The sequence below is a fragment of the Pteropus medius genome, unplaced genomic scaffold, assembly GCF_902729225.1.
Source record: "Pteropus medius unplaced genomic scaffold, Ma_sr-lr_union100, whole genome shotgun sequence".
NCBI lineage: Eukaryota > Metazoa > Chordata > Mammalia > Chiroptera > Pteropodidae > Pteropus > Pteropus medius.
In genome coordinates this window covers 7,654,177-7,664,167 of record NW_024344437.1, presented here as the reverse complement: position 1 = coordinate 7,664,167, position 9,991 = coordinate 7,654,177, and the positions used below count along the sequence as shown (strand labels likewise).

Genomic DNA, 9,991 nt, shown 5'->3' with positions numbered 1-9,991 from the left:
TTTTTTTTTTTTTTTTTTTTTTTTAAAGTAATAAATCTTTGGAGATAAAGCAAAGCAAAAATCACCTTTAACCATTATCTGTAGGCTCATCTCTCCTGTCCTCTCTCACCTGCCCCCTGCCCCAGGCAATTACTATTAGGAGTGTGTCATGTGGGATTTTAGTCCCTTTTAAATGTCTAAAACTACATTTTATAATTGTAGATCCATAAGCAAGATATAATACTATAGCTACATTTTTTAAGTTTACATAAATGATTTAATAGAGCACATAAATATATATATAATTTCCATATCACTCTTTGGTTTTGAGCCCTATCTATCCACCTATTAATCATCTATTTTATTGATAGCATAACTCTTTTTAATGTCTCTTCAATATTTCATCATGATTGACATGGGTTTTAATTTGCATTTCCCTCATGACTATTGATGTCGAGGATATTTTTGTGTGCTTATTGGCCATTTGTATATATTCTTTGGAGAAATGTCTACTGAAGTCCTTTCCCCATTTTTGTATTGGGTTGTTTGTTTTTTTTGTTGTTGAGTTTTAGGGGCTCTTTATATATTCTGGAAATTAGTCTTTTATAAGATATATGATTTGCCAAATATTTTCTCCCATTCTATGAGTTGTCTTTTTACTCTTTTGATGGTGTCCTGGATGCGTAAAAGTTGTTAATTTTGATGAACTCCAATTTATCTATTTTCCCTTTCGTTGTCTGTACTTTTGGTGTCATATCTAAGAAATAATCACCAAATCTAATGTCATGAAGATTTTCCTCTATGTTTTCTTCTAGGAGTTTTATAGTTTTCAGATCTTACATTTAGGTCTTTGATACACCCTGAGTTATTTCTTTTTAATGTGGTATAAGATGAAGGTCCAACTTAATTCTTTTGCTTGTGAGTATTTAGTTCTCACAACACCATTTGTTGAAGGGGCTGTCCTTTCCCCACTGAATGATCTTACCACCCTTGTTATAAATCAGTTGGCCATATATTTGAGGGTTTATTTCTGGGCTCTCTATTTTATTTTATTGGTCTATCTGTCTGTCTTTATGCCAATATCACACTGTTTTGATTACTGTAGCTCTGTAGTAAATTTTGAAATCAAGAAGTGTGAGATCTCCAGCTTTGCTCTTTATTTTCAAGATCTGTATTCCATTTTATTTTTTTTTCTTTGGCTCTTTGGGTCCCTTGAGATTCCTTATGAATTTTAGGGTGGATATTTCTATTTCTGCAAAAAACGTCATTGGGATTTTAATAGGAATTGTACTGAATCTGTAGATTGTTTTGGGTAGAATAGACATCTTAACAATATGAAATCCTATAGTCCAAGTTTAGTATCTTCTTTCATTTTTTTTCAGGAATGTTTTATAGCTTTCAGTGTGCAATTCTTTTGGCTCTTTTGTTAATCTCTGAGTATTTTACTCTTTTTGATGCTACTGTAAAATACTGATCTTAATTTGAATTTATTGGAATAAAGTTGTTTGTAATATTTCTTTAAAGAAAAGAAAAGAAAAGAAAAGAAAAGAAAAGAAAAGAAAAGAAATGGGACCGTCAAGAAACACATTGGCTTTTTCACCTATGGTCAGCTGAGCACCCTATTAGAATTCTTTTGACTTTGTGTGGGTGTTAATACCATGTGCCGAGGAAAATAGAAACTAATAATACTTAATTATTAAGAATGATAATTTTCTGTGTTTCAACTTGGTTGTAAGTTCAATGAGGGCAAAACTTTCTTACTCAATTTTTCATTCCCAAAGCCTAGAATTTCCTGGCATACAACAAGTGTTCAATATTCATTAAATGACTGAATATAGGATAAACAAATTATTTCTATGTAAATTGCTGCTTAAGATTAAAAAGAACCGACATTTCAATTCCTTTTCTCTTCACAACCTCTTGCTCAGTTTTTGAGATGAGATAGTTATGAGGCAGAGAATGTGATGAAGAAAGAATATAAACATTTAAAAAACTAAGTTCAGGAAGGCATTGAATCTTCAAATATGTGCCATCTTTATTTCTCTCTTTGTAGTATGTTTCTGTAAACCGATATCAGGTCAAATGCCTCATATTCACTTGAAGGAAATTCATTTGCGGTAAGTGATTTTTAAAAAATTATACTTAATATGAGTGTAACCAACGTGTGACTTGAGGGTTACTCAATTCCTTTATCTTTATCAAAAGTTTGAGTAGATAGATAGCATTTAACTTGCAAGGATGAAAATAATTTGAAATCCAATATCAAACATCCTTGCCCTTGAAAGTTAAATAGCTACCATCATTTATTTTCTATTAAATATTATTTACTGTATAATTTTCTGAGAACATTCTTAACGAATTTTAAATAGATTTCATTTCTTCTCTGACACTCATCCTCTATTTAAATGTAGATGTGAGTTTCTTTTCCATGAAAAACTTTTTAAAATACTTCTTATAGGGCAGGTCTGCTGGTGATGAATTTCCTCAGTTTTTGTTTATCCAAGAAAGTCTTTATTTCTCTTTGACATTTGAAAGACGATTGTACTGGATATAGAATTCTAGGCTGGTGATTCCTGTTCTTTTCAGATGTGGTTCTCTGTATTCACGTGTCTCTTCAGATTTTGGGGTTGCAGTCCTGTGACCTCAGTTCTCTGTGGGTCCAAGAAAAGATTTTCAGTGTGTTTAGCTTTTTTTCTCTAAGGTCCATAGTGGTGCATCTAGGCTCTTTACATATCGTTGAAATCCAAGTGCCTTAGGCTAATTTTTTGCCTTCAGTTTTTAACTTACAGTTTTTGAGAGAAATAAACAGTACTTAGTATAGGTGTGTGTGTGTGTGTGTGTGTGTGTATGTGTGTGTAGTGTCCCTTTAAATTAAAAAACATTTTTACAAAAATGCACATCTTTAATGTATACAGTTTCATAGATTCAAACATATGCATGCACACATGAAGCCGTCAATCAAGGTAGTAAACATATCCATCACCTCCGAAAGTTTCCTCCTGTTCCCCCTGGCTTTTTTTGTAGTAAGAACAGTTAACTTGAGATTTACCCTCTTGATAACTTTTTCCATGTGCGATGGTAACAGTCTTGTTAACTACAATTTCTATGTGGTACAGTAGATCTGTAGAATTTGTTTACCTTGCGTAACTGAAACGCTATATTTGTTCAACAACTCCCCATTTCCCGCTCCTCCCCAAACCCTTGCTAAGCACCATTCTCCTCTCTGCTTCTCTACCATTATGATGTCAGAGTAGTCACACTGCCCTAACTTCCTCTGTGCTCTGCTCATTCTGCCCTTCCAACCCTTGGCAAGGACTGATCTTTTTACTGTCCCCATAGTTCTGCCTTTTCCACGATGTTGTATAGTTGCAATCACACATTATGTAAGCTTTTCAAGCTGACTTCCTTCACTTACTAATATGCATTTAGGTTTCCTTCATGTCTTTTATGGCTTGATTGCTCATATCTTTTTAGTGCAGAATAATATTTCATTGTCTGGATGGACCACAGTTTATCCATTCACTCACTGAAAGACATTTTGGTTATTTCCAAGTTTTGGCGATTATAAATAAAGTTGCTATAAACATCCAGATTTTGTGCTGATATAAGTTTTCAACATTTTGGGGTAAATACCAAAGAGTGCAATTGCTAGATCTTATGGTAAAAGTACGTTTTGTTTTGTCTTCCACAGCGGCCATACCAGTTTTTGGAAGGCATTGAAGAAGAGTGTGTGGCCAGTGATATGCAATCTCAGCGTGTTTATAAAATTCCTTATTGCTTAGCAAGAACACTTCCTGTTTATGAATTTTAATGTTTTGACTTGAAGGCTATATCTTAATCAGTGATTTAATATTATTTCCATAAAGAAAATTGTATAGTCTATTAAAACTTATTTTGACCAGAGTCAGGGTATAGCTATAAAGGTACGGAGTGTATCAGATAAAATATATTATGAAGTTATATAATAAAGTACTATAATATAAAGATTGAAAAAATATTTTTATTATTTCTTTTAAAAATTATTTCTGGTTCTTTTTCATTGGATAATTTAAGACTATATATATTTTAATAACAAATATACTATATTTGAGTTCTATACATTTATACTTAGTAGTTTATTTTTCAGGTAATATTATCTTGTAATATCTCAGTCATTTCTTTCAACAAAAGTAGACTAAAGTAATGGAATTTTTCAATTTCTAGAAAAAAAATGTTAGCCTTATAACTGTTTCACACAGCAAATATACTTCATAATGCCACATATTTTGAAATTTAGACCAAGGTGCTATTTTGACTTTCTTGATGTATTTTCTTTTAGGTGTTTGAGAGTCAGAGTATAAATGCTTTGGTCCATTCTTTGATTCTCTTCTAGTTGCTCCAAAAAATGCTGGAAATGCTAATGTTTCAAATATTCAGCAGAGTGTTGTTCTCACTGGGATCAATATTTGTGTGTGTATGTGTGTGTATGTATGTGTGTGTGTCTCCACGGAAAGAACTGCAGGACATGAAAATAGAATTTTAAAAAGTAACATATTTATCTTAATCAAATATTACAGTCTGGTTAACAGATTGTAGTGTGAACATTTAACAGCTGTCCTTTAGAACCAATGCTCTTTGCCTCTGCCATGTATAAATTGAGAACCGGTGCTTATATTGTAAATCTTTAATATTTGAGTCAGCAGATCTGATAGAGAGCACAACAGTTCTGATGAGTTACAGATGCCGGGCCCACGGAGGGCTTTCTCCAGACCGCCATCAGCGCTTCTGGCTGTCAGGACTTCCGGAAAGATGCATGAACGTGGGCAATGCTAAGAGCTGGAGGCTTCCTCTGAGCTCCCCGTTGGATGCCAACTGCAGTTAACTGTTTGTCCGGCCGAAGCTGGTGGTGCGTCTTTGTCAGGCTGAGCGGTGCAGGCTGGGCACGCAGAGGCTGGTTGGTCCCCGTTGTCCCACTTCAGCTCTGACTTCTCCCTGGGTACGCTGCGAAAAGGAAAAGCAGCCCAGGTTTCCAAAAGATGTATTTTGCCTCCGAATAACGGCAGATACAGTTTTTTGAGAAATCAGAACTTTACATAGTTTGGGCAGGGAGCCCTTTTTAGAAAAAAAGAATACAAAACTACATAGGAAAAATTAAGTTCAAAAGTAAATATTTATTTGGAATGAGTAAAGGAATCACAACAAAGCACTAATGTATTAAAGCAAGTTCCTACCCAGCACCCAGAGCCCTGGATGGGCCAATGCAACCTGAAACTTTATCATCTCTGTGTACGTGTCTTGCTGGGAACCCACGAGAAATATTCCTACTGGGACAAATTTGCCAGGCCATTTTCCTGCTCTGTGAAGGTCTTAAGTCAAGAATTAGAAACAGGGAGGGAAAATGAAAACAAGAATTAAAAACAGGAAAAAATGGGGGCAGGGGGAACCTCACTTCATTTGAGTGAGGAAAAGGTAATTTTAAAAGGCTAACACACACATCTTCCATTTTAAAGGGATAGGGGTATTGTTTATTTGTTCATTTTCACAGCCCTCCAGGTTTTTATGATTTGAACGTTTAAAATTAAAATGCAAGGACAGCTGTTTTTCCACCTGTGCTTGTTTGCGTGGCTGGCACAACCTGGGCTTAGACTCCTAATGGGGAGGCCTCTGAACACTCAGAAAAACTGCTTGGGGCTGTTCCGCCACCTCGCAGGTCCCGCCACGTCGCAGGCTCAGTCCCGCCCTTTCCACGGAGGACATTCCCTGTGCTCCTCATAGCCACTCCTAGCAGCCATGGCTCCACATGACAAACACCTGGGTGGTTTTAAAAAACACCAAAGTTCCATCTTGAGATTCTGATTAAATCTGTCTGATGTGGGAAGGATGGAAATCCCAGGTGTCAGAAGCTATTGATACCTGCGTCCGTCCAGACATTGTGTTTAAAATGGCCTGAAACGGTGGTTCTTGCGCACTGTTCTTAGACCAGCAGCAGAAGCATCACCTGGGAAGTTGCTAGAAATGTCAGTTCTCGAGCCCCTCCCCAGACTCACTAAATTGGAAGCTCTGGAGGAGCAGGTGGGGCCCAGCGATCACCAGGAGAGTGCCAGAGCACACTCAGGTTGGAGAGCCGCTGGTCTGTGTTTGTGCTGGATGCTGGGGTTTTTAACTATATAAGTATGTGGGTATAATTCAGTAGAAAAGGCAATGCATACTATTTCATTACATGACTATAGCACAATGTATTTCCCCAATACTCCATCTTGGACACTCAGGACTTTTACAACTAAGTCTCTCGTCATTGTAAACCAACATCCTTGAAGCATGTCCTTGTGTAATCCTTAATTGAAATACCTTAAGTGATAAGAATTGGTTTTCACCTCTTCTTGATTCTAAGTGTTTAATCTATGTAATTAAAATGCTTTGTCATTGAATACTTTGATCTCCATAAAGAAAAAGCATTAGTCGATAATTATTGTGGTAATTAAAATATGAATAAAATGGTTAAATTTAATATTGACAATCTTCAACTATTAGTGTGTTAACTAAACAGTCTTTCACTGATATATTCTTGGCCAATTGACATTAAATTTTAAAACAGCCAAACTTGATGCTTAGGAAATTATTAATCAAGTAGCATGGGGATTAATAGACTTAATAATGTATCCTATCGGTGTTGTCACACTTATTTCACATGATACATGGTACCAAACATTTCTTTTGAATACATTACTATAGTAAACATTGTTGGTTGACCGCCAACATCCATTTTCCTCTACTTGCTTGCCAACAGAACTCCAATTTTGTTCAGGTATCCATCCTTTCTTTGTTAAGCTCAGAGGGAAGTCTTTTTTTGGTTTAAGCCAATCATTGTGCTTCTAACCCTGCATCTGTGTTTGGCTTAGAGGTGGGCATGTGACTGAATTCTGGCCAATAAGCTCTGAGGGGAGATCTGTAAGAAGTTTTTGGGAAAGACTGTTTTCCCATTAGGAAGAAAGAGGTGATGGTCTCTTTCTGCTTCTGGTTGTTTCTGTGTCTGCATGTGATGCCTGGAACTGCTGCAGCAATCATAGGGGCATGAGGAGACATTTACGACATCCAAATGGAGACCTAAAGGCAGCAGCTGAGCACACAGGTGGAGAGCCGAAAAAAGGACTTCAGACAGAGATGGAAGTCTGGTCATTGGTCTATAGCTAGCTGGATGAGCAGGCTTAGGAAACAGTTGAGAGTGAGCAAAGAAGGCAGCCGAGGTCTGTGTCTCCAGGGGTCTTAAATTTCTTGGTATCTGTATGATAATATAACCCCAATCTTAACCCTCAGATCTTGGGTAAATGTCTAAAACATACGACTACATTAATAGTGTTTGGGGCATCGGGTGATGCTGCCTGGGTTCTGTTTTGGGGTCAACACGCACACAGAATGATTAAGTGAAAAGGACACTTTTTCGAGATCACCAAAAGCAAATCACCGAAACCTCGGAAAGGGATTTCACGGCAGTGGCAGCATCTGGAAGTATGTGGGAGGATGAGAGGGTGTGAGTGGATGTGAACTAAATATCAATAAATACGTTGCCCTTAGCTGACATGTGGGTCACAAGGGTGGTTTTTAAGAATGCCAGACTCATTCTACGATTCAGCAATGCTTTTAAATGTGTCGTAGTAAATATTTTATTGTGCGGTTGCTACATGCCACATGCTTTGCCAGGCCCTAGGGTGACTGCAAGAAACGAGAAAAACCAGTCGCCTGACATCACGCGGGTTACGACCTGGTTAGGGAAAAATTACTAAATACGTAATTTGCTTTGAAAAAAGTATTGCCTATTCCCTGAAAAATATCTTTCCCCAGCCTTCGAGGCTCCCTGAGAGAACATTTACTAACACACAAACTAACCCAACTATAAACTACCCTACGTAAATCATTTGGGAAATTTCCTTGTTCTAAAGCTCCCTGATGAAGTCTCATTTCCACTTAGGAAGCCTTTCTGGGAGGCTTGCCCCATGAAAAGGAATCTATGAAAGTTAAAGACATCTGCGGTGTCGTGCCAGCCTGCAGGTCTCAAGGCTGGTTGCTCAGATGCTGTTGTTTGGTTGGTTTCTTACGAAATAGGACACTAGATGGAACCCGTGGTCTGTCCACTTCCTCTCAATACCTGCCAGCCCCACCCACCACTGGCCTCGGATTTATCGTCCATCTGCTGACTTCAGCACTTGGTCCACTGAATAGAATGAAATATAATACTTATCAGGAAATATATGATCCCACACAAACTATAACGTTTTCCCCGATTCTTTTCCCTCAAGTCAGCATTTTGTCCAGTTCTCTTAAAGTCTTTACATTTATGGAACTGTGCCCAGAAAGACATACCGCGTTTAATACTTTGAAAACGGAAAACAAAAATTAAAATTAATTAAGATACCCTTGGACAAGTCACTTCTCAAGAAATTTTTTTTTTTCCTACAGAACAAAGAGGGAGTCCCAAGGGTGTCTTCTGACATCCAGGAACCCTCATTCCCATGCAGGTAGGTGGGTGAGAGGGAGAGACCCGGGACCACTGAACCTGGGGACCACAGGAAGCCCTGGGACACAGCCTGCAACCACGGGCGGGCGCAGCAACTACCAGGGTGTGTGCCAAAGGCTGGGCCGAGGGAGGAGGACGGCGGGCGCCAGAGCAGCATCGAGTCCGGGATGTGCCTCGGCGCTGAAGCTTCCTTCACGTTCACTCGAATTCCTCCACTTGGGCTAAATTCAAGAAATACCGCATCCGGGCCCCGCCCGCCATACCCGCTCCTTCCCCCGCCAGGCCACTCAAGTTCGTGGTTTTACTGACCATCGATACCGTCCAGACCCTCAGGGGGTGCTGGAGCACACCCAGCGCAGGCAGGTCAGCTGAGGGGCTCATGGGGAGACTCAGGTGGGGCATGTGGGGCAGGGGCTAGGGCGGGGCGCGCTGGAGGAGGGGAGAACAGGGCCGGGCGGCTGAGGCGGAGGAGGAGGTGGGGGCAGGGGGCAGGGCCACCTGCTGCAGCTTGGGAGGGGCAGGCCGGGGCTGGGCTGGGCTGGAGGTGACAGGGAGAAAGTTTGGGAGGCCAGGGCAGCCGAGGAGGGGCAGGCACGGGCCAGCCGCGTGTCGTCCCCCACTGCTCCGTGCGCCTCGCATCCTCGGGAGGGAAGATATGATTTGGCAGTCTGGGGTGAGCGGAGGCGGTCTGGGTGCGCGTGTTTGCATAGGTGCAGGTGTGTGAGCTGGGCCTGCCCGTTCATTTTAATTGGCTAAAGGGAGAAAAGTGCCCCGAGATCCTCGTTGGGCACCATCTGTCCCCCGCCGCTTGGGGATGGGGCGGCCCTATGCGCAAGGTTGCTGCGCAGCTCAAAAGCAGGTGAAGCCCCACGGGAATGTCCTCCACGCTTCCAGCCCTCTCCCTCCTCACTCGTCCAGCTGGCGCCTGGAAGGCTCTGCATCCCACATTCTTTTAATTCTTGGAAGAAGTAAGGCGTGGCTATCAAGGGGCCAATTGGTGTTGTGAAAATATTCCCACTGGATCAGGAAAACGTCAAACACATCAAGTTGTGGACTTAAACCTTCTGGCTTCGATGGAAGTAAATACTCCCTAATCTTTGAATTTCCCTAAGTCAAACCAATAAAGGAAAACTGTTAAGTTTTCTTCTTTTGAATAGATTCCTTTTGAAAACTATCGTGAGGACGAGTTTTGTTAGCTGTTAAGCCTTATGACTAATAATCGATGTAGGAAAGAGTGAATCTGTTGGAAATGCCTTTGATTGTGGGGGAAGGGCAGCAGGTGGAGGCTGACAGTGAGGGACTCTTGTAGACATACCATAGAGAGGTGGATAAATATCAGCCAAATCTGCTCCAGCACGTGAGAATAGTTGGCTTCTCAAAAAGACTCCACCTGCTGTTGAATGACTTGTTGATTATTTAGTGGTATAACTGAGTGATCGTTATTTTGTATCGCCGAGACTTCTTGGATACCAGTGTCATTTTGCCTTGGTCAGTCCAAATTGTGCAAAACAAACCTTTCCT

At 40.1% G+C, this 9,991-nt stretch overlaps 2 long non-coding RNA genes across 2 annotated transcripts in view; both read left to right on the top strand.

The window, feature by feature from the left end:
- LOC120610655 (uncharacterized) overlaps positions 1-3,900 on the top strand; it is a 7,687-nt gene extending 3,787 nt beyond the window's left edge. Inside the window, exons 2-3 of the long non-coding RNA XR_005654974.1 lie at positions 2,033-2,096; positions 3,671-3,900. This is a non-coding gene — a long non-coding RNA (uncharacterized LOC120610655). The remainder of the gene's footprint in view (positions 1-2,032; positions 2,097-3,670) is intronic.
- LOC120610654 (uncharacterized) overlaps positions 1-9,991 on the top strand; it is a 34,270-nt gene that overhangs the window by 8,531 nt on the left and 15,748 nt on the right. The window contains exon 2 of the long non-coding RNA XR_005654973.1: positions 8,413-8,471. This is a non-coding gene — a long non-coding RNA (uncharacterized LOC120610654). The remainder of the gene's footprint in view (positions 1-8,412; positions 8,472-9,991) is intronic.